General features: G+C 40.1%; 1 protein-coding gene across 1 annotated transcript in view; it reads left to right on the top strand.

The window, feature by feature from the left end:
* The first annotated feature begins 4,126 nt into the window (after positions 1-4,126).
* The window catches only part of LOC139686112 (uncharacterized), a 147,080-nt gene continuing 123,218 nt past the window's right edge, over positions 4,127-27,988 (top strand). Inside the window, exon 1 of the mRNA XM_071583295.1 lies at positions 4,127-4,224. The gene's annotated coding sequence lies outside the window, so the exon portion shown is untranslated. The remainder of the gene's footprint in view (positions 4,225-27,988) is intronic.

The raw sequence follows: 27,988 nt of genomic DNA, 5'->3' as shown, positions 1-27,988 counted from the left end.
GCAGTTTCTTCGGAATTTGTCAAAGGGAAAACACCATACGTGTTTAAAGTTGGCTTTTAACCTCGTGGACAGTGGCGCCTCGCGCACGACTACGAATGCATGTGACATTGTATGTACGGTATTTCGTCATAACATCTAGTTCCTTTAAAAGCCCCAAAATTTCAGAGTTTAAGAGGACGCCTCGGTAGCTTAAGTGGCTAAAGCACTCGACCGGATATTGAGGGATCTGGGTTCGAGTCCCAGTCAAGGCGAATGATTTTTACGCTCTGAAATTGTTGCATTAAAATGCACATTAGCGGATGACTCCGTTAAAAGTTACTGTTGCGGCATCTCCCGCAGTTTCTTCGGAATTTGTCAAAGGGAAAACACCATACGTGTTTAAAGTTGGCTTTTAACCTCGTGGACAGTGGCGCCTCGCGCACGACTACGAATGCATGTGACATTGTATGTACGGTATTTCGTCATAACATCTAGTTCCTTTAAAAGCCCCAAAATTTCAGAGTTTAAGAGGACGCCTCGGTAGCTTAAGTGGCTAAAGCACTCGACCGGATATTGAGGGATCTGGGTTCGAGTCCCAGTCAAGGCGAATGATTTTTACGCTCTGAAATTGTTGCATTATACTGTCAAAGAATATTGTTCTGGGGGATATCTGATTACTTTATGTTAGTTCACTGCATGGGAGTATCATTTCTTGCAATGTGATTTTTTCCCTCCATATTTGCATGGAAAACACAATTATAGGCCAAAATAGTGTACTCTACATTAAAACGTCTCGCCACTTGATATTCTTATGAAACCTTCCTCTTACTTCACAGCAGGTATACATGCAGCGTTTTTCTGTTTGCAGTCCAAACCTCAAGACCGAATATTTGGTTCATAGTTGATAGCTCACACTTTCTCTGTTTACCCTAATTGCTAAACTACCTCTGTGCTATAGGTATTTGAGCTTCGGCTGAAGTCAGCCAAACCCATTAGTTCGTCATAGACATTGAAGACAAAATCGTAGCATTTTAAAATGTCATTTTAGTTATATTTATATACAAGTATTTAATACTTGTATTTAACGATTATCAAAAACATTCAACTTTTACCATATTTATTATGTTATGAACGGTAAGAAAAATCATAAACACCCAACCCTTACGTGTAGGGATAACTTTCCGGGTGGGAAACGAACCCGCGACCTTTAAGTGGCTAGTCGAGGACTCGACCTCAACGCCACTGAGGTTGGTATAATTATCAGTACAATGTATGTGGCCGCTCGAACAAGGCGGTATTAGAAGACTTAATGGGTGCTGAAAAATTTGCAGTATTTAAATGGCGTAGGGGAGAATCACCTTTAATTTTAGCCAAAAAAATTATAACTAAATGTGCATTAGGGTGAAATGCGAATTCATGGTGTCGCAATCTTGGTTGGTGGAATAGCTCGTCATTAAATGGTCGCATATTTCCCGAAAGTCCCAAATGAATTGATTGTTCAACCCCGGAAATTAAGGCTGCTGTTAAAAAAAAATGGTCATGGGGAACTTCGAGAACTATGGTGAAATTTTCGAAGGCGGGGATTTCGATGAATAGAGAGTGATTACTTTTTGTGAAGGGGACGACGAACCTACCGCCGACGTGATCTCGTGTCTTTGCCCCCTCGACATATGCATATCGCACGTGACACTCCTTGCCGTGCGATCAAATGGAATCTCGCTTCACAGTGAAAAATGGAACGTGTTTGCGTGCTTCGGCATTTTATCGGCATGGGTGTCTTGGCTAAATATGTGCTGCATAAATAGAGGTAATTTCCTACCAGGTTGTTATTTCACTTTCCAACTGATTATCTAATCCACTCCTGTTAGAGTCGTCATACTTAATACAATGCCGATCCAGGTTCCCAAGGGGTTTAAAATTCAAAAAAGTCTTTCATGCTTCTAAAAGTACGTTCCATGTACAATTAAAGTTACTGATCGCCGTGCAAATTTGTTCAAGTTTAATCACCTATTTGATTTTAATCTAAGGTATGTCGTAGTTATGGTATCGATTGTTGGGACCTTTGAGTCAAATGCCTTAATGTTGTTATTTTCGGAAGATTTACTCAAAGATGTAATGTCGAAGTTGAGAATTTACTAATTAAGTACCAAGAATAACAGTTCTCCACCAGATATTGATTTGATCCACGACCGGTATCACAGCATTATCATCGGGTAAAAAATTTCTGTCAAGTGAGGCCTTAAGCATATTTATTTTATGTGGATCGAAACCGTTCGTGGATTTACTTGTGGTGGAAATACGAGTATGTAGTGGAAAAGTGTTATTATCCGTCCATTATTATATTCGAATTCCGCCATCTCACCCGTGAAACTACGGAATTTGTTGAGAATTTACGGTTGAAAAGTATACTTCTACGATCTGATGAATAGTCATGCTTAGTGTGTCGGATCAAAAAAGTTCCTAAAGGAGAAATTAATGATGTCAATTTTGAGTGACGGAATCTTTATATTACTTTCCCTCATCCTTGTTGACGTATCCATCTCCTCAGCTTGCAGCCGCAACCCTCACGCCACGCACGGCATCCCTTCCACAGCGTCCCCATTAATCTTGTGATGGCAGAAATAATCCAATCCAGGCTGCCTCCATATGTAAGCCAGACTACCTCTCCGAAAACAGCAAAGAAAAGCGTGTAGACGGAGAGGGGATCACTCCGTTCCAGAAAATTATTATTTGTAAATTGATGTACTGATTCAATTACCTTTAAATAGCCTTCGACTGAATTATTACCATTCTTATTATTACTAGGCTCCATGTGTGTGTTTCCTTTCTAATTTTATGCTTCAAAAATTCACTAATGTGCACAGGTTATGATAGGTGCCCTGATGATAGAAAATTGAGGTGCGTTGATTAAAAACTTTCTAAGATAATTTGATAAACATGTCCAACACACGGACAAAAGAAATAAGAGTGTGAATCCCCGGTGTAATATTTCACATGACAGAAGAGTTGGCCAACGAAAGCTGGCCGTATTCATAAATCTACCAATAATTTGGTTATTTCGCATATATTCTCGCATAACCCAGTCCTAAAGATTAGTTAGCAATCGTTTTAGGGTTAACCATCACCTTTCAATCCCTTTAACTTCAATCCTCTGTGAAAGTTAAGATTTTGTAGGCTTTACTTGGTGGAAGCTCTATACTTGTATTCTTATCCATGAAAACAGAATTAACAGTATAATTTCGATGCCGTACCGTGGTGAAACGCGCTGTACCAAGTGTTGAAATTTCGTGAAAAAGAACGTTGTTCCTTCTGTTACTATGGGTCATCCCTCTTCTCTTCCATTCCACCCCCTAAATATAAATATTCTCCTTCTATAATGTCACATATTTGAATTTATTACCTCCACATCTCCCAAGTTTAACTGGCTATTACGTGCCTCTAGTTATGCTACCCCTTAAGCCAGTGACATCTCGCCTAAAGTAATCGAATTTCTGATTTCCTGCTTCATATGTCATTAATTAGTGCCCACTTATGCACTAGTGACCGTTATAAGAACGTACCCCAGACAATTAAATTAGCAGTAATAGTCTTATGCCGACATATTGAAAACAAACAAATGAAATATTTATTTATTCACACGGTCTCGGATGTCGATTTCGCGAATTCACTTTTAAAAGGGTGTTGTCTCGGGGGAGTTAAGACCTTCGTGACGAGCCGTTCGAGGGAAATTCATGATACCTTTCGGATGGGACGGCACTCCACGACTGAGCTCTGGCGCCCATTACGGAGAGCACGACGATGGCCGCGTGTTTTGGGTAACATTTCTGTGATCGTGTCGCATTCATATCTCCTTCATTTCTACTGAGTATAGCATTGATCCTCTAATAATGCCATTATGGTGACGGAAGTTCTTGTTTTAATCATTACTATTTACTGTCATTTAATTATTAAACTAACGTGAATGGTGTGAAGTCATAACAAAAACCAATTTAGCATTATTAAATTCTCAAAAGGTGACCAAATATGTGAAATGGTGAAGCCTTTTCAGGTGTTTTGCCTAGACCTTATGATATGAGTTTGGTACCTTGAGGATAACTCTCAGCTAACGTAAATGCCTCGTATATGATACTTTTTTTCCGTCCTTTGCAGGTAAATTTCCTCCGCGCGTGATCGACCATTCCTAATTTCCACACGAGGAAGGGGACTCCCTCGTTGCTTGCAGGTGCGGTCTCTCGAAAAGCAAAGGTAAACATAACTATAGTTGATATAAGTGTATTCACTGTGCGTGTAGATGTGCTCCTCTAGTTTGCAGCAAGGGCAGTCATCCGCACCACTTACTCTCTTCGCCTTCGGCTCCACCCTCTCCTGCGCAATGCCGGAGGTATCAAACGTGAAGTAGCCACGCGGAGTGGGGATGATTTCTCGCTCAAACGTCATCTCATTGTTTACGGACGTTTACCTGTCAGTTTTGAACTAGGCACATTATTCTTAGCGTAGCTACTATGGGTGCCGAAGGAGCTCCATGAAATTTTCCATTCGTGGTGCCGTGAATAAATGGATAATTCAGCTTATTTTTTCCGGTCTTCTTGCACACTTACACTCGCCGTATTGTATAATGTATAATGCAAGGGATTGTTTGCAGTCAACCGTAAATTTTTGAGTGGAGACATGCTGACTCAAGTTTATTATCATCAGTAAAGAAACCGATGGAGAATTTTGCCCGGTTATTTTTAAAACCGGTTGGTCACGAATGCCTTAATGCATATTTATCTGGCATTGTATTCATTCCGTGGAGTTATTTGCGATTTTTCGCGGAAGTGGACACTGAAATGAAATGTATTAACCGGTAAGGGACACACCGCTTTCATATCTGGGTATACATTCATCTCAAAAATAAATCTGCTTGTTATAATTAAACAATTTTCTCACCCGTAAATAACTTCTCCACTCTCTTTGTTTGCACTTCTCACTAGTCCGTGAAACAACAGTAAAACTGATGATTTTATCTCGTTCCTCCAAGTGTCATTAATTCACAAGTTAACGTCCTTTTTTGGGTGGAATATTATGTGTTTTAAATATAAAAAAATGACACCATATTTTATATGTGCATGACGGAGAAAAGATATCGCTGCGCATTTCCTCGGAAGTCATATAATTAGAATTACGAGAAGTTTTTCCGGAGTAAGTATACAGTTTACATGGCAAACAATGGGGTTTCGCCGGAAATATAATTTTTGAGAGTGCTAATTCGTCTAATCCTCAAGGTTGGTGGTGTCCTGGTGTGTTGCATGAACTTAGGTGTGGTGTAGTTTTGAAAACTTCGTTGTGAGAGAAACAAGCGTACAGAAAGATATTATTTATAAATTATATGAAAGATTTCAACGATTTACGTAATGTACAGAAGATCATTCAAAGTCGAAGCGCCAAGTGCGGGTCAAAATTTGGTTGAAAAAATCTTTTCTGTTGGGCAACACCAAGTTTGTTAGCTTTTAGGCACCTTTATTGTTGGCAGCAGCTACTACTGCTGGATAATTGTGAGTATGCTTTCTGAAATATTTCAATTAGGTATCACGAATCTGGGTTTTCAAATAACGTATTTCGCGCTAAAATCAATTCCGGACTCAGATTTTATTGTCCTAAACAATCAACTGAACACCTAAATATTGTTTTAAAATAAATATGTTAACACTGTTATCTGTGCTCTCTACGGGTTTAATGCTCTACGCTACTTCTAACAAGACAGAACTAATAATTTGGACACATTTTTGCAGCTGTAGCGTTTCTCTCTGTAGGAGTAAATATTAAATTATACGTATTTATGTGATTCTTAGTTTTCTCTTCTCAGGAGCGGTGTTACAGAATATATTTCATCATAAGGCAATTTTAAGGTAGTAGAAGTGACAGAGGTTGGACTAGAACTTGTATCATAGCCATGTATTACTTTTCTAATGGGCCAGCCAAGTCAGCTTTCTTTTACAGGTATTAAGTGTACGTTAAATACCCTAATAATTAATTATCACCGTATTATGAAGTAACATGGTTGAAAAAGTATTGTATCTACCAAGCGAATGTCTGTAATTAGCGAGATACCCCGCCTTTATTTCCTCTCCTCGGTCGCGCCAAACGGAAAGTGATATGGTCTGTAACCTCTCCGCCTCCCCACCCTCCTTTTGTCGGGTGGTAATTCCCACCAATCCTGCCACCTTGCCTTCCCCCTCTCTCGTGTTCCTCCCACAAGGGTTATCTCCGCACTGACTGCTGCCAGATCCTGGCTACCTTCTCTTACAGTTTATGTGCATGGCGTTAGAATTTCGGACATTCTTTTCCGTTTTAATCTACATAATTGGTTGGGAGAAGTGGGATTTTGGTCATCGCTTTTGGCACGGAAATTCTTTGTTCGGCCGGAATCAGGGCTGTTTAAAACCTGGGTTGGATTTTTTCCTGCGTCAGGAAGCACGTAAAAATAATTTTTAGTTCGTGGTAGATTACTCCGAGGTCAGGCTCGTGAAAAGGGCGTTTTACTTAAGCAATCCAAATAAAACGGCCATTATGGTCATCGATGTTAACATCCAAAGTAGTAGTTTTGAGGGGAGGCGACCGACAGCTAAGGTCATTTGCGCCATAGGGGATGGATAGGAAAGGATGAAGGGTGGAGAGAAACCCGGCGTCGGCATTAGCCTACTCTTTACGAAAGGCGCCAAGGGGTCCGCAGTTTAACGTCCCATCCGACGGACGGCGTACTCACTCAAAGTGCCCTCCACAAAGCACCTCAAGTAGGGATCGAGATACCTCTGAAAAATATTCAACACCGCCGGGATTTGAACCCGCGCCCTCATGGTGGGAAGCCAGTACGTTAGCCCCCGCACCATCTCGATCCCCCCGTTAACATCCAAAGCGACAGTAGCTAGTTTGTCTCGTGTCAGCTATGTGAAGAAACTCCAAGAGGACGATAATACATCTTTGGGGGAAAAAAAATATTCTTCGGTAATCCCAACATTAGAGAAATTCGGGAGCCCTAAAGAAAAGATGTTGAATTTCCTCGCAAGTGGGATTTTACTCGCAGTATAATTCATGAAGACGGAAAACTGAATTTTATATGACGGCATGCTCTTGTTTTTCTATATGTTTGCTCACAACTCGACAAGCTTTGCATTGAGTATAATACGTACGTAGTCGAGGAGTGGACGTTAACGCTTTATAGAAGCAAGTTGTGTCTGGGGAAGTGATGCGAGTAATGGTGGTGAGACAGAATTAAGTGGAACTGAGCGGAGTGGAGTGCTTTTATGATATGAGTGGCACGTGCACGTCTTTCGCGTCATTGTCGGATGACAGTTACTATGCTAAATTTTTTCCAGTGTTCATCACACTTTCAAAAAACATAGTTTTACTATATGATGTCTTTGGAAAAGTCTTTCGAATTTTTAACCGCCGTAATTTCCCGTATAAATGCAGAGGCACAATGTCAAAGTTTGTGGTGATTTTATCATCAAATTAAAAGGAACTTGTTCAAAACTAGGGCATTGCATTTAGTACAAATTTTCTGCATATTCATCTGTTTAATCGAAAGATTAATACAACCCTATCTCCGTCTTAAACTCGGCGAAGTTTTTCATGCAAGGTTTTATCTTTAAAATGTTTTAAAATTAATGTAGATAAACGGCGAACAACCTTTAATTATTTAGGTAGTCTGTTTTACTTGTTACAGAAACAAAGAGTTAATTCTCCTCATGAGAAAAGAGAAAGCTTCTTATGATTTGGCTTCGATTGTCAAGTGACTCCACGAGCCACATAAGCATGTCTCGCGTGCACAAGAAAGCACAAATATGGCGAAGTGTTAGTATCTATTGATTAAAAGAACAGTGGAAGTTTACTATCGTGTGAACATTGAAATAATCAATACGTTTCGTCAAACAAGAAATAAGGATGAGTTTAATGTAAATATACACAAAGAGCATATTAGTCTGTTTAGCTTAATCTTAATAGTTTTAGATTTAAAGACTTATCATGTGATCAAACTATACGGCAATCCTCAGATTCTGTCAAATTTTGGCTTCCGTAATTTCCACGCGAAGTCCTTTTTATTTGGTCCCGGACTTGGATTGAAAAATGGGGTGAAATGGTTTAGCAAATCGTTCCAGGAAGGTAAATCAATTTCTTTCCTAATAGTCTTTTTCAAAGTACTATTTATTTCGTATGAGGTATTTCCAGTCAAGTTTCCCGAAATAACATAAATGCACACATTCGGCAGTGTCCAAAATACACTGCCATCAGGTGGTGAAGTCCCCGTACGCTACGGCGGCTAATTTTCATTGAAGCGCCACGATGAGACCGTTTGGACGAACAGCTGCGGTTTCCCCCCCGCACACCCCATCGCGTGCACCCCTCCCCTCCTTCTATCCTCCTCCCCCCGCCCCCACTTTTTCCGTAGTGATTCATTCTCCCAGCATGGTGTTGACCGGCGGCGCGTCGATTCAGTCACACGTCGAATGGCGGCTCCCCCATACTCACATCTTTGCCGCTCACAGCAATCTTGGAAAGCATATCCCTCATGTAAGCGAGGGATAGGGGACCCACGGGCCCAATGGGCACCCACATACCCACTCAGAATAGGTAAAACACATGGTAATGGGAAATCTTTGCGTTCATCTTCAGGAAGGTATGCCTGCATGTGGTGAAAAACGGTATACTATTGTCCAAATGTCATTGAAAGCTTTCTCATTACTGCTCTTTTCCATTCAGTGTGCGACTGTCCCTAATCGCTGAAGAGTTTTAGGAAAGAGGGTTTACTCTACCTTCAAGGAGTGGTTATATTGTTTCTGGACGAATCTTTCTTTGTTTATTATTATTTCAGCCACTCCTTAAATTTATTTAGAATTGCTATTTCATTTCACTCACATGTACTGTATCACTAATTTAATAAAAATATACTAGTCCTTCAAAGTAGCATACTTTGAATTAATTTAATTGATCAGCAGTAGCAGTAGAAACACCTTCGTCGTGCCAAAAAGCGCTTTTGTATTTTTTAGAAGGTAACATCATTTGATATTAATGATGGCGACAGGAAGATGTTACTGGTGGGCATTTATTTCTTATGGATCCTTGTAAAAGGGGAAAGGGGCATAAATGCAAACCGAAAATGGCCTCCATGAATTTAATGACGCCCCATATGGATCTCCACAAGGAGTCTACGTCCCTCTCCATCAACCGCAGCGCTCGTCTCCGACCCCGTGTTAGAAACGTTTCCTTTGGCTAGCAAGGGGTACGGACGAGAAGGATGAGGGGCAGGGGAGGGAAGAGAGCGTCCTCGTCAGACAGGGGTGCCCGGGGGACCCCCACTCTCTTCCCAAACAACCTCCCCAATTGAAGCCGTGCTCTCCCATTTCCAGCGTGGTGCAAGTCCCGTGCTTTTCACGACCAGGCACGCTTCCTTCCCTCCCGTATCATCATCCCCTTTCCCCCCCTCCACACTCTCGGCGCCAGGGGTGGTGCTTGAGGGTCATGGGGGATTTAGGAAGGCGCACGGGAGCCCCCACCCTTCCCTTGCGTGCTGACTAATCGTGGCGAGTGGGTGGGGAGCGTATGCGTTGGCCCGGAAATCGATGGGCATGTGCTCTTTCACCCATGCAAGTGGAAAGCCCGCGGGCCGGGAACATCCGCCGCCGCGGACCGGGCAAGGGGCCGGCGTGCCTCGTGGCTTCCGAACAAACCCGCACGCACACGCGGGGGAGGGCACGGCCGTCCCCTCCCAGGGAAGCAGGCTCGTCACATGAACGGTTCAAAGCTCATGGTGCTCCACTAAGGACAGAGTGAAGTGTTCCGGTTGAACTTTTGTAGTTGTCGTGAACTGGGGTGGAAGAGGAGCAGATTGTCCAACTTTGTAAATTTTATTCGCGTGGAGACATTTGCTGTGTGCACGTTCGAGAGGGAAATGCTTTTAGCAGCTGATGAGATAAACGCAAGAGCTTGCTAGAATATTTCCCCTGCTCCTTTTAGCTCGGGTCACTGTATATTATTACCATCAAGGTGGAGAGTAGAAAACCGTTAGTTTAAATTTTTGCGTAATTACGAAACGCCATTGGCTCTAAAACTATTCGCGTGGATATTTAAGGTATTAGTGTGTTGAATGTTTATTAAAATTAAGTCTTTACATTCCAAGAAGGGAGCGTGATATTCCAGTGCATTGAGCACTGGGCTACTGACCAGATGGCCTTGGTTTGATTCCAGGTGATGCCTCTGGGCACCCTCAACTTTACTAGAGCCGTGTGATTTTTCGGGTAGCAGATCTTCCTGGGAAACCTAAGGTAGCACAGGGAAAGGAACTGCCCCCCCTCACTCTGATGTGTGAATTTCGTACGCCAATGGGCTTAGAACTAGGTGAGCTCAATTATCAGCAGTCAAACCCACCTTCGGGTTGATAAAGCATGCTTTAAATGAAGGTGTAAACGCTTCTTACTCATCGAATATATCACTCAGTAAAGAATACGCAGTATCATTTCCCAGTGCATCAGGTGTCTTAGGAGATGTACACTGAAAGCCAGACGCTGATCATTGGAGAAATACTATGTTTTTGCAATTTTTGCACGAAAATTTCGATGAAATTGTGATTTTAGCTTTAAAAGAATGACAGATTTTTTAAAATATTTACTCTCCACATTTTTCCCATTGCAGTTAATTAGTCACAAAAAGTTTACTCAAGCCATATTTGATTTTATACCCTTCTTTTCCGAAGGTTGTGTATAACAGCATCTTATGATGGGAATGATAATATTAATGGTTGATTTGACCGCAGTTTTATTAGAATCAGGTCTTACATATCCATTGTAGGTTGGTTGCGATATCTGAAAATTCATTGTAGTAACCAATGACTTTAATTTCAGGTTAAATAATTCTTAATTATTTTTCCAAAAAAGCAAAGTATACTAAAATGATATTTTTCCAGAGCTACTGAGGAGTTGTATTTGAGAAATTTGAAAACAAATTAACCTATACTAATTAGGTACCCGAACTTCATTGAATTAATCCGAAACATTTTTTGAATAAATATGAAAGTTCGTCTCGTCTCTCGGTCCGAATTTCCCGAATTTGCGAACTCAAGTGGGCGTTGTATATATGTGGTAGTCACCACCGAGGTCGTGCCTTCAACGAATTTCTTAAAGCGACGGTTGTCCCTCTAGCTTGGGGGAAGAAATCTTTACGCGCCAGACGCGCTTGGATTGCAACCAGCTTTCCTTGAGCTATTTCCACAAAGCGGATATATTTCACGAGTTACGGTGCGAAGGCGGGAAATGTGTAACCGCAATCAAAATGAGATGAGAACGAACGGTGCCTTACGCGCCTGAGGATGGTGCCGCAGGAGTTCATATCATTTCCTCTCGTGACACGAAAGTTGAGACTGGAATACTTAAGGGAGCGTCCCATTAAAGGCTGAGATTCTGCAAGCCACTTGCATCCCTCACGGTGCCGAGAGTTACCGCTAGCGACCGACGCTCCTAGTACCCCCCCCCCGCACACGCTGTACTCACCGCCAGCGAGACCGTGCCTCAGCTAATGTGATGACTTACGCCGCGCCATTGTCGTCGTGCTCCTCGCTCTCCAATCCCCCGAAAAACCTGCATCTCCGAGGAATGTCCTTGGGCCCGTTGCGGGGCGCACACGGCGAGGTGCGCGTCATCCGGGAGGTGACCTTGCGCTTCCCGGTTGCCGTTTTTTCCAGGCGAGTCATACGGTGACCTCCGTGGGGAAGTTTTTACTCACGTCCTTCGAGGTTCCGTGGGGAAGTTTTTACTCACGGCCTTAGAAATGGAGCGCTCAATATGATTATAGTGAAAGAAAGGGGTGTTACCTGGGGAAATATATAAAATCAGTAGGCAAGCTATATATTTACAGTTGGATGGTTATTTTATGTCGTTCTCGTCTGTGTTTCAGCTGACTGACGTAAGATTTCGGTGGGATTATTACATGTATTTTCAACCTGATGAATATTCCCTTGAATTTTGCCTACTACGTATATTTTATTTCCGTAGGGTAACTGAGGCAAAAGGCGCAAATGACCTTAGCTGTCAGTCTCCTATCCATAATAACTTCTAGCTAAACTAACGGACACTAAAACACTTTAATGAAATTATTTTTTTTCACAGTTACTAGATGAAATGCCAAGTAATGATGCACTTGAACAAATAAATTTGGTTCTTTCAATTCTTCTCTATCATAAACAAAATATTCACATACTCCTTCTCACCGAGCTACTCATTTGCATTGATTACACATCATGGCTAGAGGAGGGAGAATTGTTGTTTAATCTGTAGGAAAAGTAATTAAAATGAACGAAATACTCGTTGAATTGCCGAAGCACACTGCTTTGTAGCATCAAAGAGACTTGAAAATCTGTGTATTTCCATGAACGAGGTTAGCCGTCAAATGTTTGGTGTTCTCGTTTGCGACCGGCACCCAGTCAAAATGCGTAAATCAGCTGAGTTAGGCAGGAATGTGAACACTTGGCTTATTTGACTTCTGAAGCGTATTTGTGTCGACTTGGTGAGGTTAGTTTCAAGATGAAAAGTCTTAATCTTTGTAAAATTATACCGATGCGTGTATTGATGTTACACAATGAATTATACCGTAAGGATTTCATCAAGGACAGCACATAGATATGCATTGTATTTTTCTGGTGGTGGAAATTTTTGGCAAAATACTCCTCTTCATTCCGAGACCTACATGATCGTTTCTTTCAAAGCTCTCTCATTTAAGAGTGAGAAGGATCAAAAACGAATGTTACTATTTAATTTCCGACTTAGATTACTGGCCTCTGCTCTTTCTCTTCCCCAGGTTGCCTGCTTCCCAAGTTTTTGAAGTCTGTATTAGTGTTTTAAACAAGGATTGGCATGTAGGAATCATTTTCAGTACTTTTTGGTAGCTAATTCGTTTAATTCCCCATGGTGCTATTTTGTTACTCTCTTTTATGTAACATATGTTTGTATTTTTCTAAAAAAAGGCTCGAGAAATGTGGTTGATATTTCATTTCACCAAAATTGTCCTTAAACAATTATTTTTCTCCTGTGTATCCTTTCATTTGTTTTGTATTTATTTTTGCAACTGAAGCTATGGAAAGTGTATGGATATTGGAATATTGTGCTCCGGAAAACAGTGAAGGTTACCTGGTAAGACCTTTGCTCAGTGGGCTCAAAGAATTGATGATGATATTGCTTTCGATTCCCAGCCGAGGGTTTAGTGGCTGAGACATACTCAGTCTGAAGAGTAATCTCAGACCTCATTACGCAACTCCGTTACTTAAACTCCTACTTCTACCGTTTCAGCGGCGGAAGCGTTTGAAATAAGGCATATTGTGGTGTTGACCTCGGATTGAGATTTCGATTCCTACCGAGGATATCTCTCTCTCTTTCTCTCCACTTCCAACTGCTTCCTCCGTAATTGCTTTCAAAGGCACATGTATACGTTAGAACCTCGAATGAGAGTATAATAAATTTATGTTGACTAATAAAAATAAAAGATTTTATTCTTTGTGCATAGAATTTTACTAGTTTAAGCGTGATACTATATTCTCGACATAAATGAACCTTTCGTGCTCCTGTGGCTTGGGGAAAAAGGAGGAGATACGTGGGAATGTTAGTTTGATGGGCCCGTGGCCCAAAACCGAAACGCACTGTCCCCCGAAATTTCCGCGCGTTAGAGGGTTTGCATTAACCACGGAATAAGTCTTATATACCCTCTTAATTTTGCTCCCCCTGCGATGCATTCCATGATGCATCTTATACTTCACAGAAAATGGTCAGATTGTAAGGACCGAGCGGGAGGAGTCCCTCAAGGATTGATGAGAGGGCCCCATCGCCGCGTTCCTCTGAAGAGGCCACTCAGTGGCAAAAATAACTGTCGGCTACGCCTCCCTACCCTCTGCAACCCCCGTGGGTGTGATTGGCGTGTGCTTTCCTACCAAGGGTCTCTTCAAGGAGGAAGAGTGAAGGGAGTTTCTCTATAAGCAATTGATTCCAGGGTATTGTATGCCACCCAAGAGCTGTTTCTAACCTTTGAGATCAAAGCTCTCCTCAAATGCGCATTCAGATATTGTCGAAAATTAAATTGAATTGTTTATCAACATCCGCACATTTTCCCGTGATTCACCATATGGGCGTATGACAGGACATATTACCGTACCAGGTATAGAAATATTTTGGAAGGAGAATCTAAAAGAGAGAACCGTTTGTTATTTGCTTGTAATTCCCATTCTGTGTGGTGATGGTAAATTGCGCAAGAGAAAAACGAATCTTAGCGTCTATTTGCAGTTTTTTCCTAGTATCTCTCGCTTACTTAGTCATTTTTGTCTTCCCCTTCGATGCAGTGTGCTGTAATTTCTCGACCTGGTGTGTGGAATCGCAAAACTAGAATCTTTGCACTGAGTGTAACATCGTCCGCCCCACCCCATGGTCACTGTGTGTGGGTGTGTTAGTCGATTCGTGTCCTTAGAGTGGCGTTGCCCCAACACCCGGGGAACGAGCAGCTTCTGCCCGTGTATATCACCAAGTTTTTGGATGGACGTTCTCGGAACGAGTGCCGAATGCTCGCTCCACACGCGAAGAGTACTTCAACTAGCTAACGAGAAACACGTGTCTCCCCCTCTGCGGATCCGCATACACCATCACTGTTGTCCTAGCGAAATTAGATCCGGTGTGATGGGGTACCAAAATATCTTATGGGTTTTGAAAAGCTTCTTTGAGCCTTTCCGAGTTTAAAGACATTGATTGGTATTTGCGTTTATTCTTCGTTCTGAAACCATATTTTTGTTGGTGTATCATTTTAGACACCAACCATGAATGAAAATCCTCGAATTAATATGCTCTTGGTATTTATTAATATTTCCGGTCAATACGGTTTTCTCCGGGAAAAGTTCATTATTTCTTTTTGAATTTTGTGGTATTTATCTGACTACATGATGTTGCCACTAAATACGTAAAGTGAGTGATATTTGGAAATGTTTCGTATTTCGAGTCTCTGCGATTTTGATATTAGGACACGTTTACGCTGCCAAAAAGTGGAATGTGATATCGGACCTTAAGCTAAAATATGGATTTTTTATCTCCATATTATACGTCATTACTTGCTGCATTGCATTTTGGTGAGGTCGTTCAATTTAATGAAGAGCAATTCTTTAATATCCTTGTGATGGCTCAAAAATATCAAATTGCATTATTCTAAACGTTTCCTTTTTCTTTAATACCTAATGCCTTAGCTAAGCCGAGAATAAAATTTGAGCAAAAATATTCTTACAATGGTAATCACACAATTTACCCTTTCAAATAGAATGTCTTCAATACTTTAAACGAAAAATGTACCAACATAGTTATCACATTCGAATTCGTGAACGTCATTTGTGTCAGTCTCCAATGTTTTTGCTGAATAAATGAAAATAAATTAAAAGAATAATCATACCAATAGAACTGACAGCGTTGACTCAGAGCATTTCAAAGAACCTGACCGAATTCAGCAATGACCCTATTCGAAGGAACGAATATAGCATACACAAGTAGTGGACTGAGAAAGTATCACCAGAAAACTCAAGCCTTTTCCAATTTACCAGACAGTTAAAAGTTCTCTATTTATTTTTGTACTGTGAACATTTAAACTTTGTAATAATTCATTAGAAAATATAACTATTTTAATTATTCATTTCCAGGTTCATTTAATTCTTCCCTGAACATTTTTGCTACTTATTATGCCCTCATAAATATTCCTTCAGATTTAAATATTTAACAGATGGGGAGAGAGTCTGAGCTAAAAAACATTTTACCAATTGAAGAGGAAGACTTGACGCGAGATTTTTTTTTGGGATGAAAGTTTGGGGCGAGTGGTAGGAAGGCTGGACCCATTCACAGAATGGAAGGAAATGCCAAGTATCCCCCCGAGACCCTTACTTCCTTTTCCACTCGGTTTGAAAGCGACGGAGGAAGTATTTGAGTTTTTTATCCTGGGTATCGAGGATCAACAATCCATTGAAGATGCAAGTCTTTAAGTGGTATCTTTCGATTCATGTTCACTACCATCAGTTCATTGCATCTCTTTCCTCTGGGTCTGAAGTAGAGTGAGGATTACAGCATAATATATTTCATAAATTACGCTGAAAAAATAAAAATACAATGGCTGACATAAAAAGATTACATAGTTATGAAATCAAAGCTATATTTACGTAATTAAACTACGTGTGAATGCAAAAAATGTGAACAGATGTGAATATTTGTAGGGCAAAACGTAAAAACTATCAAATTAAAACATACCAGCAAACGCATGTACCAATACGCCTGACCGGACGACAACCTTGACGTGTTGGAAGGGCTTGTGCGTTCCGAGCTGTGCTGGCGGGAGTAATAATAATTGCTCCTGGTAGGGTCACCCATGCCAGATAGGTCGAAGGTTAGGAGCCAGACGAAAGGCAGTCCACGCAGCGTCTTTTCCTCAGTGAGGCGGCTGCAATGGAAAAAGCCGGGTGACTCGGAAAGATATCAGTTTGATTATATTCTGGCTAGGCACAGGTTTAGGAACAGTGTGATAAATTCGCACAGCTTACCAGGAGCGGGTGCGGACTCTGACCACAATTTAGTTGTTATGAAATGTAGCGTCCGTTTCAAAAAGAAAAGGCAGGGGCGGCGGGTTAGAAAATGGAAGAGAGAAGCATTAAATGGAAGGAAGGAGTACCAACAGGCAGTAGAGGAAATCATTGAGGACGGTAAAGAGCTAAGTACTATCGAAGAAAAATGGGAAAGTATCAAGAAAGAGTTATCGAAAGCTATGTAAAGCTAGGTAAAGAGCTAAGTACTATCGAAGAAAAATGGGAAAGTATCAAGAAAGAGTTATCGAAAGCTATGTAAAGCTAGGTAAAGAGCTAAGTACTATCGAAGAAAAATGGGAAAGTATCAAGAAAGAGTTATCGAAAGCCACAAAAGACACTATTGGAACCGTTAATGCGAAAAGGACTAGGAAACCATGGATCACGGATTAGATGATTACAAAGATGGATGAGAGAAGAAAATGGAAGAATGTAAATACAGAGTTAGGCGAAATGAAGTACAAAGAGATAAACAATAAATTGAGGCCGGCAACAAATAAAGCAAAAGCATGGTGGAAGACGCAGTGTGAGGATATGGAAAGTTTGCAGAGGAAGGGTGAAATTGATGCGCTGTACAGCAAAGTTATATCTATATCGGCAAGTAAGAAAGGGAGATCTATGCTAACAGTTAGAGATAAGGCTGGTAAGATAATAGTAAATAAATATATAATAGTAAATTCATAAATATATATATATATATATATATATATATATATATATATATATATACAATAAACACAGTAATCAACCCGAAGGTCGGTTTGGTGGGTGATGGTAGGATACACCCAGTACTAATCCCGACGGCGTGTGAAATTCACACATTAGGGTAGGGGGGCCAGTTCCTTTCCCTGTGCCGGTTATGGTTTCCCAGGAAGACCTAGTACCCGAAAAATCACATAGCTTGGGTTGATCTGCAGGTGCCCACAGTGCCCTTGCCCGGGAATCGAACCCGGGACCCTCCGGTCAGCAGTCCAACGCTCTACCCACTGGACGACCGCGACCCACACATATATATATATATATATATATATATATATATATATATATATATATATATTTATAGGTGTGTGTGCGGGTCGTGGTAGTCCATAGGTAGAGCGTTGGACTACGGACCGGAGAGCCCGTGTTCGATTCCTGAGTACGGCAGAGATGTGGTGTCCACTCAAGCTATTGGATTTTTGGGGTCCAGATCTTCCTTGGACGGCACAGGGAAAGGAATTGAACCCCTACACTGATGTGTGGCTTTAACACGCTGTCGGGCTTACAACTGGGTGAACTTATATATCACCTACCAAGTCTACCTTCGGGTTGATTTCTGCGTGTATGGGTAAAAAAACCGACCGACCAAGACGCAGAAAGTGTATGAATGGGTTAGACGAAATCGTACTGCAAACAGTGGCATGAAGTGGGCAGCAAATGCAACGAATTCCGAGCGTACGATTTATTGAATAATAAATGGTAAGAAGTAGATATGAGCGGTAGAAAGTCTAACGGGGCAAGTCATGGGCAAACTACAAGTTAAAAAGTATTGAAAGAGTGTAATCTGAATGCCAGGGAGACCAACGACAAATGATGGCGTTGTATAGTTGGCAACGGAAAGGTTGAACAATCAATCTCAGCATTGTGTCCCTCCGCTCCTGTCTGTAATGAGCTCACCTTGAATTCTCGTCGTCGATTCCGCCGTGGGTCACTCTTTCGGAAATCTTGGGGAATGCTGGTGGGTCAGAGGAACTGGCATAAAATTCAAAAATTCCGCTCATCCTGGACCCTTGCCACACCATGCAAGCGAGAGGTGAGGGAAAGAAAGTCGCTCGAGCAAAAACTGATAGGCCGGGGTTGTCACGGGTGGGAGCGATAGGCGGCCTCAGGGGCGAAAGTTCAAGGGGTGCGTGCTCGCGATTGAATCGGCGGTCGCCCTTATCGTCCGGCGGGAAGTTGGTCCAGGGAATGTGGCTCTCCCCCGGTGAGAGAGGTTGATTGGAAGGCTGCGGCCGACGCCGAATCCGCGATGGGCGCCATTGATAATCTTATCTAGGGGTCGACCTGAAAGGCCTTTTGCTAAATCTTAGGTAATGCGGTCTAATGGGACGAGGAATCCACTGCTTTCCTCCCCTCTCCCGCAAGCCTCGTGTGATATGCGTAGGGCGTCAGTTGGCACTACCGGAGGAATTAGAGAAAGGGGAATTAGAGGAAGGGGAATTAGAGAAAGGGGCTTTGGGTACGCTTTTTTATCGGTTTGCTTCATCGGCTCATCGATATCTTTCTGGTTAAATTTTCTCTTCGGTTTTTGTTCCTGTTGCTACATCCCGTCATTGCCAAAATACCATATCTCATGTTGAGTTCAGCTTTCTGAACTCCTATGGTGGCAAATGACTATTGTGTTCACGTCGTATCGTATTTGTCTTTTGATGATATTTTCGTATCCAATGAATAATACCCAAAGAGGATTCAAATTGAGCAATTGAAATCGGCTCTGGCCCAACCTAAATCGTGAGGTTTCTTCTTTAGATTTTTTCATCGTTATTTAGATAAAATATTGTTTTCCATCGCTCAGCATCGTAACTTCTCGTTCGTCATGTAGTGTGGGATCTGTAAGAAAGACATGCCATAGAATGAATGCATGATGTAAAATAATTCGTGGGCATTTGTGCTAAATCTTACTATAATATCAAAAGTCAGGAATTTTTTAAAATAGTTTTGTGAGTACTCTAAATTTCTTTGGATAAAACGATTTTTTAGAATGTGCCTTGATTATAGATTTTATTCGATTGTTTTGGTCTATACACAATTCATTGATTGTAGTATTCAGGTTGTCCTATCTTAAGGATATGCCCGGGAAAAAAACTAAAATGTTCACGATATCGAGAATTCTTGCTCTAATGTTTTTTTCCAGGGGAAGCATGACTTCTTCGCCGATTGAGATGGTCGAGTAGTAGTGGAATTGTGGGTTTAAAGGAGAATGGAAGGGATACTTGGGCAGTATCAAAATTATGCATCTTTAAACGAAGCATGCTCGTCACCACAGATTGAGAATTACTTACGGGAGATCAATTCAACTGACTCGTAATTCTTATATTTCATTAATGTTTTTATGAAACAGTCGATTGGGTGAATAAAAGTTCTATAATTTGAACTAACCACACTCACATATTAATACTCGCATATTAATGTTGTGTTAGTATCAGAAGTTAGTAGACTTATTACTGAATTACGAGTGGCTTGTTTTATTCAACACCTCTGATGTAACCAAACTCATTCTACAGGCGTGAAAAGGCTATCTGGCATCAAACCGATTCGAATATTCATCGTGGCCTTACAGTTGACCCGGGGATCGAATTAAATCTGAAATAATGCAGTGCGTAGTTTGGAACCAGTTGCCCATTACAGTATATAACTAAGATATTTACAGACTGCAATGTATAGAAAAGGTTGTATATTTCTCCGATTATCACAGTATCTCTCATATCACGGAGGGGAGATAGTCCTAGTTTTTGGAAATATTTGCGAATATAAGTGGAATTCTCTTTGCTCATTAAATATCTCCATGAGAGTAAGGATAAATGCATTAACGGTCACTGCAGTAACAACTATTTGTCGCACATTTTTAAATAAGTCTGATAGCATCATTCTTTAGATGTCATTGACCTCTCGATTTTGTGCGAGATCCAACTTCGAAAACCCGTTCCTTTTATCTTTTTATATCTATTCACTTCCTTTAAAAATATTGTTCCTCGCGTGAATTAGTGCGTGAATCGACTCTGATGGCGGCACTTAGGATCCAAATGGAATTCGCAGCGCCTATCTTTTTAAGATTTCCCGTTCCATTTGGGAGCATCTGCCGCTCGGTTCGGGGCACCCTTCCCTGGCATGCAGCGTGGCCAAAGATGGGCGCATGTCCAGCACGTCGACATCCGCGAGGCGGCGCAACGGGTTGGAACTCAGGGGTGAGCGCTGGTCACCCCTTGGGTTGACTCCCGGGGGCCTTGCCCGCCTTCAGACTACGCTTTGAGCCCATACGAGAAAAGAGCTTATTACTGACGCGGTTTGAGACTCAAAAAGATTCTTTCCCGGACACGGTAGAGTCCATGAGGAGGACAAAGCGTTATAGAAAACGGTTTTTACTTCAAGTTTAAAGAGCCTGCACAAAATAGAAGTTAAGATATTTTATGCATAAAAATACACTTTAAAAAATTCACATGTACATAAATGATTTTAATAATTGACAATGGAAAATACTATGCATCGAATACCAACCATAGCCCTCGAAAATTCGGTTTCTGGTGATTCGGGCCATAGTATCATTAAATTAGGTAACGGAATACGAAGTAAATAATTTATTGTGAAAAATGAATGGATGCACCAGATATGAAATAAGGAGCATTCTCTTGCTACTTCACATGCCAAGTATGTAACGACGCCCAGATCTAAACCGTTGTTTATGAATTTATCATTTAACATTATTGCATCCTCATTTTGGTTGCACGACTTCATGATTGTCTTCTTTATAAAATCTAATTGAAATTACTTTGAATGTTATCGTGAGGTTTATTTTTAAACCAAGCAATTACATTTCAGATTAAAGACTGTTGAAGTGTGGTATGTCATGAATCGTAATTAACAGTTAGTTTCTGTTTATGGTTCAGTGTGCATACAGGCGACTTCATTCTTTTATTTACTTGTGTGTACCCAGTTAAAGTGATATTGTCATTTTAATAACTCTGTCGGAAAAATATTTTTTCGAGCCTGTGAGGAAGAGGATATATATAGCTGCACATTTCAAGAATGCATGGGTTCTAATTTCATTTAACTATTGAGAAAAGCCATTTTACTAATATTTCTGCGAACATATTTGCCCAAATTGTGCGAAGCAAAAAGTAAAGTGTTTTTATGAGCGCATTTAACTCGTGTACAAGTAAGTTATGCTCGTGCATGCCGTATTGTTTTTATTCCATTTAAAAGAATAGCTTTGAAGTTGTTTTTCATGAAAATGAAAAGGTTATCATATTTTTTAAGCGGCGTTCGAACAGATTTAGAATCAGTTGCTAGATTAAAATATGAATTTTAGAAAAAAATATTTTTGAAATACCTGTACATACGATGGCTCTATAAAACCGGATTTTGACAAATTAAATCCGCTTTTTAACATGTACCCCTGACCATATTTGAGATCATCATAAACTTTTTTCATGTCTCTTTAAATCATTTAGAAAACCATGTATTATTTTATCTAGTGGTATTCTTGCGATTTTGATCTTCCTTTTAAATATAATTTCATTAGTTTAAGGAAAATACTAATGAAAGTGTCATTTAAGTTGGAGCGAGGCGAGTGTAAAGACACTGTTACAACGCTATTATTTTTTGCTAAAATCTTATTATTTCTCCCTGGGTCTACTTAGCGAGTTGGGCATATATGATTATAATAAGGTGGATTACAAGAACAAGCGATAGAAAACATTAAATCAACTCTCTGCTTTCACTCTGATAAATATAAAATTGTTGGCGAATGTGGCTGATGCAGTATTTCGGAAAAGTTGCGGTCAATTCGAGTTGAAATTGTTGGCGTGTAAAGTATTTCCCGTGGAGCATGGCGTTGGCGTCGCTCCAAATTCAGTTATCGGTGTTTTCCGCACCGGGGACAAATTGGGTGTTAATACTTGATAATGGTCAAAGGAGTTTCAAGTAATTGGTTGAAGAAACGCTTTTATGTGAATCTTCATTCCATTTTCATTCGTCTTCCTTAGGCAAAATGCACTTCCTAATTACTGTATTTCTCTCACCCAAAGGACTTGGGTCACAGACCAGGAAAATATTCGATGTGAAGTTACCTTTGCTTTCCGAACTATTTAACAGTGAAGGCACTCCTATGGATGCGTGAAATTTTGGAAATTTAAAGTCACTCTCGCTGCGGGTAGTTATTATAGATATTTATCGATTATTTAGGTAATTTAGTTTCTTAGTTGCCACACCAAAGACAAGTATTTTTGATATAAATCATCCACGAGAGTTGTTCTTCATTTTATGATTTTTCATGCCACCGTGGCTCATTTTTTCTTGGAGAAAATTGAGAAAAAAGACTCCAGTGATCCAAGCCCTCAATTCCATAGGCTTAACGTTAAAAAGATGTGACCCTACATTTCCGTAATTGATTCTCTAAACATATTTGAGATTTATGAGACAGGGCCAAGTTCCTCTTCCCCATTGGTTTCATTACTTCCGTCCGTTCAGCCGTATTATTTTCATTATTTCAAGTGGAAATAGTGAACAAACCTTTATCTCCGTTTATCACTTTTTCAAATAGACTTATATACGTAGATTCAGCTTTGCAATGTGGGCTGTCGTAAACTTCCCTTTAATAAAATATCCGTTTTCTTATTAAAAAATAATATTTTTGAAAAAAACAAACTGGAAGATGTACATTAAGATTTTTATGTAAATAAGCTATCTGTTTGATGTTGAAGGGTTCTCTTAGTACATAAATACCTCTTTGGTTTTAATTGAGACTGCAGATTACCCGTGTAGTCAAGGCTATCCCTGCATTCTTGGTCGTTGGAATTGTCTTTCTGTACAGAGGGTAACTAACGATGGCCCATTTTGTTGGGGAACAGGGGCCATCTCTTGATACTGTGGGACACACCTTCCCCCTCAACCTTGAGAATTTTCCAGTACTCAAATGTTTGGGGGTGTTGGAGCACCGAGAGAAAGAAAATCTCGACGGAAGGAGTAATTGAGGGGTGAGGATTCTAGTGCTGTAATGACTGAGGTTGTGATATATATAGATTACATTATGTCGAATGTTATGCAGATATTTTGTACCACATCACTATCAATCATGATCATTTATATGATTATGGCTTAATCTGAATTTTATATGTGTTAATCGTGTATATTATACCGTGTCTATTTTAATTTTAAATACTAATTGTCCTTGAATGCACAAACGTTGTATTTAAAGTAAATGAGGCCATTTAATACTTCGGGATTAAGAATGTAACTCTACTCTGATAGTCTCGTAGCGCCATTAGTAATGACCCTTCATTAAATGACCGTAAATATGCGAAGAGTGGCTTTCATTTTAAAAGTATTATCCTAATGTATGTGAAGAATATGAAAGGACGGGTCGCAGTCTTCCCGCAGGGATTTAGAAGCTTATTTTCACGATTTTGAAAGACTGCACAGAGTCGTCACACTTGTGATCACAGAATAATTCGCAAAGTAAATCTGTTGCGAACTGTTCTTTTACGAGATTTTCGTACGAGTGTCGACATAGTGTGAGTGACGAATTGTGAAAAAGCTTTCTTTCTGTTCGAAATCATCTCGTCTGCATGCTTTTCGTTTCCGCAATATTTTATTGAAATAACTGCAAACGAAAGATGACTATCTACGTAGTACGATTGGTGTACTATATTTCTTTTCTCTATTCCTATACATTCAATTTTCTCCCTGAATTGAATGGATTTCTGAGGCGATTGCTTTTTTCCTTTATCCGTTGATTACATTTTCCATCGTCTTCACGGGTAAATAATACAAAAATTGGGTCGTAACTGCTTTCATTTTTGTTCTTTTACCCACTATGTCTTCGTTCTTATATGTTTGTTCATTTCATAGCATTGGCCCTTCTCCTCGTCCCCGGCGACTCTCTATTCATCAGACGGAAGTTTACGAAATATATGGTGTTGACCAAGGCCATTTATATTTATTTGAAATACCCATGTTAAACCTCATATTCATATTTACCTTGTGACTATCCCTATGACGCAGTTTGTATCCAATTAACATTGCTTTCACATTTTTTCGCCTAAATAAATTTCGTAGACCGCAGTAAAAAATTTTGAATATTATTGTTTATATCTTTCAGAGATATGTTTGAAAGTCAGGCTTATTCCCCGATTCATTGATGAATTCCCCATTGCCATAAAACACCCCTACGATTTCTACAAAATTGCCAAAAGGAAATTATTCACTGCCAAGGTCTATCCCTCTTCTCCAAACACGCAATTAATGAGTTTTCCACCCGCAAACTGCAGCGGGCAATAACCAGTCTTATCTCTAATTTGGAATGCATGTATCCGCAATAATGTCAATTAAAACCATAGATTGTTAATGGAAGCAAACCCACTAAAAATCTATGCATCACAAAACGCAATCAGTCACATCGCACTAAAATGTAACCACACTCGTCATCACCCATTCCACCTCTTATTCTCGAAAAACCATATAGCCGGTGTCACGTCCGTTGCACTAAATCCATCTGAAATAGATCTAGGTACTAATCAAAGACCTCCCATTCATTTCAAAACGTATTTGATGCTAAATATTTAGATTCCCCCAATTACGAATTAATACGTAAAACAGAATTTGGAATTCCCATGGTCAACAGTATAATTCATATTTTCTAACTGGTCACCCCCCCCCCCCCCCCCGGCCTGAAAACAATTGACAAATCCAACGTGTCTCAAAATGTGCCCGATAAGTATGTTTCTTCTTCTTTTGGGGGTTGTCATTACATCTTGCTCGTATTCTCCTGAGATCTTTTTGGTTTGTAATTCGATCCGTCCATTTGGCTTTCATCATTCTCCCTTGGCACCGCAATTCCAACGCTTTCAATATCCTCCTACGCTCTGCTGACGTTATTGTGTACGTGCTTCACTGCCGTGCTTGGACAGACACGCCCACTCTTTTAACAAAGAGCTTCCTTCTTCGAGGCTTATGCTTCGGAATCTTATGAACCCTTTACCTCGTGACTACGTTCATTTATTCTAAAAGCATAAAATAATATATAGTAAGTGAAGACGTAGCGCAATGTATGATGGACGGGTGCAAGCTAAGCTTAATGCTTTTTTTTACTTAATAGAGCATTGTATACATTAAAAAGATGAAAAAAGATTCAACGTGTTGCAACAATAAAATACAAAACACTCCTACAAAGATTTAGACATATTTGATAGCTAGTGGTGAAGGTGAAATACCAAGAGAGTCTTTAACAGATTAAATTCAAGGTTTATCCTAAGGAACCCGAAATTGTCCAACTGCACTGAACTTCTTTAATGTCTTTTGTTAATGAGTGACGGCTTCCAGAGTAAAAGTGGAAAAAGCTCAAAGAGATATAGAATATTTTAGCTTTGGGTATGATAGTAATATGCTAATCAGATTTTTAGTATTTCGCATTTAAATCTTTTATTGTGATAAATATAAAGTTCAAAGTTATGAAAAGTTACTAGTATAAGTAACATTTAAAGAGGGCTCTCTCTAAACCGTTGAAATTTTGGTTGAATGTATGATATATATTGGGGATTTAATAAATATAATGCCATATACTGGCACGTCTCTTGTAATGTATGTAATTTGTTTTATTCAAGTGTAATGAATCTCAAGTTTTGCTAATATGAAAGATACAAGCTTAAATTTTTCAACATCCACTCAAAATGCTTCGTGGAAAAAACAAGGATAAGTACAAACGGCCTGATTGAATATATTCAAAATGACTAATTAATTTCACGCAGCTTCTTTTAAAAATGCATTAATCAATTAAATAATTTACATACAGTTACTTTAGAATAAATGTCATATTCTACTCGTGCCTGAGTTAACCTCTTCGAAACTTCTTCGACGTGCACTGGTTTGGTCCGTGGCCTTTCAAAACAAGGGACTCCTTTCATTTGGCTATATTTTTGCCTTTCACGCAGGCAGAGAAGCTTTTAGAAGATTCAATGACTTCGCTTCGCTAGCGTTCACCGGCGAGTAGGTACCCAGTAAAAGTCTTTCGTCGCGCCCCTTTACTTGAATGCCGAAAGGGAAAAGTTTCTTTTTATTACTTTCGGTGTGTTTTTATGGTTATTTACTGACGAAGGACGTAAAGGTTATGACTTCCAATTTATACTGTAGGAGGCCGCGTGATTCGTTCGATAAGTCCTTAGCTAATCCATAAAGATGGCGCTCGTAGTGCCGGAAAAGGTTTGCTGTTAATAAGCCTCATCTCTCACTAGACAGCGTTTAAAGGTTGACCCATATCCATCGCGTGGTTTCATGTTCAGAGTTGCTTAAAGCAATAAACTTAAGTGTATTTAGAAAAATGGAAAAAATGAGTTTCGTGTGTTAATTTAATATTTTTATTAAAAATTCTTGGCAACGAAAGAGATGGGATGTAGTTCATGGCACATCTGCACCTGTGTTTGCGAATGTTCACAAGGGGGTTTATGAGTTTTAGCGTTCCCGTACATCCACAAATAATGAACCTCGTTTGGGACGTCCAGTGGAAATGACTTCCACTCAAATGATCAACAAGATACGCGATATGGTTTTGAGTGATCGACGAGTCAAAGTTCGGAAAATAGTTGCAACGCAAGTGTATCACAAGGTACAATGATCTCAACTTTGCACGAAAAATTGGCTTTGAAAATAATCTGGCCCTCTTGGGTGCCACGTTTGCTTCCAGTGGAGAATAAACGAAATTGCATGTTCGATTCTAAAGATGGTTTGGCGCTTTCTGTTGCAGTTCTCAGTCGAGTTTCTGCGTCAATGCATAACTGTGGTCAAGACATGTATACACAACTTCACTTCAGAGACAAAGGAATAGTCAAAACAGTAATTTTGCAAAGGCGGCACGGCTCCAAAGAAGGTTAACATGGTGAAATCGGCTGACAAGGTGATGGCCAAGGTTTTATGATGCACGTGGAATCATCTGCATCAATCATTAGCAGTAAGTGCAAAAAAAGGATAAATGGAGAGTATTACGTGTCGTTATTGTAACGGTTGAGCGAAGAGATCAGGAAAAAACGTCCTAATTTGGCAAGGAAAAAATTTTATCCCTTGAAGACAATGCACGGATGAACACCTGCGCAGTTCCATGGAAAAAATTGAGGCATTAAAGTTCAAATTATTACAAAATCCACCGTATTCACATGATTTGACCCCCAGTGATTTTTTTGTTTCCAAACTTGAAGGAATGGTTTGGCTAAAAACGATTTACCTTGCACGAGGAAGTCAACGCAACGCAGATGCTCATTTTGAGGGCCATCCGAAATCCAACTTTTTGGACGACTTAAAATGTAGGGGTAAACGTTGGAAAAACTATCGAGCTATTACGATATTACGTTGAAAAATAAAAACAAATTTACCCAAGTAAAGCTTTACCATTTTTTCTTAAGGACTTATTGAACGGCAAACGTACAATGATTATTCATAATTGAGATCCCTTCTGGGTCCTCTTCTCAAAGCCACAAGACAGTGCACACGTTCTTGTAGTTAAAATTTGAAGAACCTCCAGGTGGAAATGTGTTCTGATCCCTAAATACTCCCACCTTTGACTATATACCCGATTTTATATAGGGATTTTAAAGTACGTTTAATAGGATTTGTGAAGAACTTCTCCATTTATGCATAGCCTGGAGGAACGGGTCA

Source organism: Hetaerina americana, unplaced genomic scaffold, assembly GCF_022747635.1.
Source record: "Hetaerina americana unplaced genomic scaffold, ioHetAmer1.1.p SCAF_13, whole genome shotgun sequence".
Lineage (NCBI taxonomy): Eukaryota > Metazoa > Arthropoda > Insecta > Odonata > Calopterygidae > Hetaerina > Hetaerina americana.
This window is presented reverse-complemented; position numbering and strand designations above follow the sequence as displayed.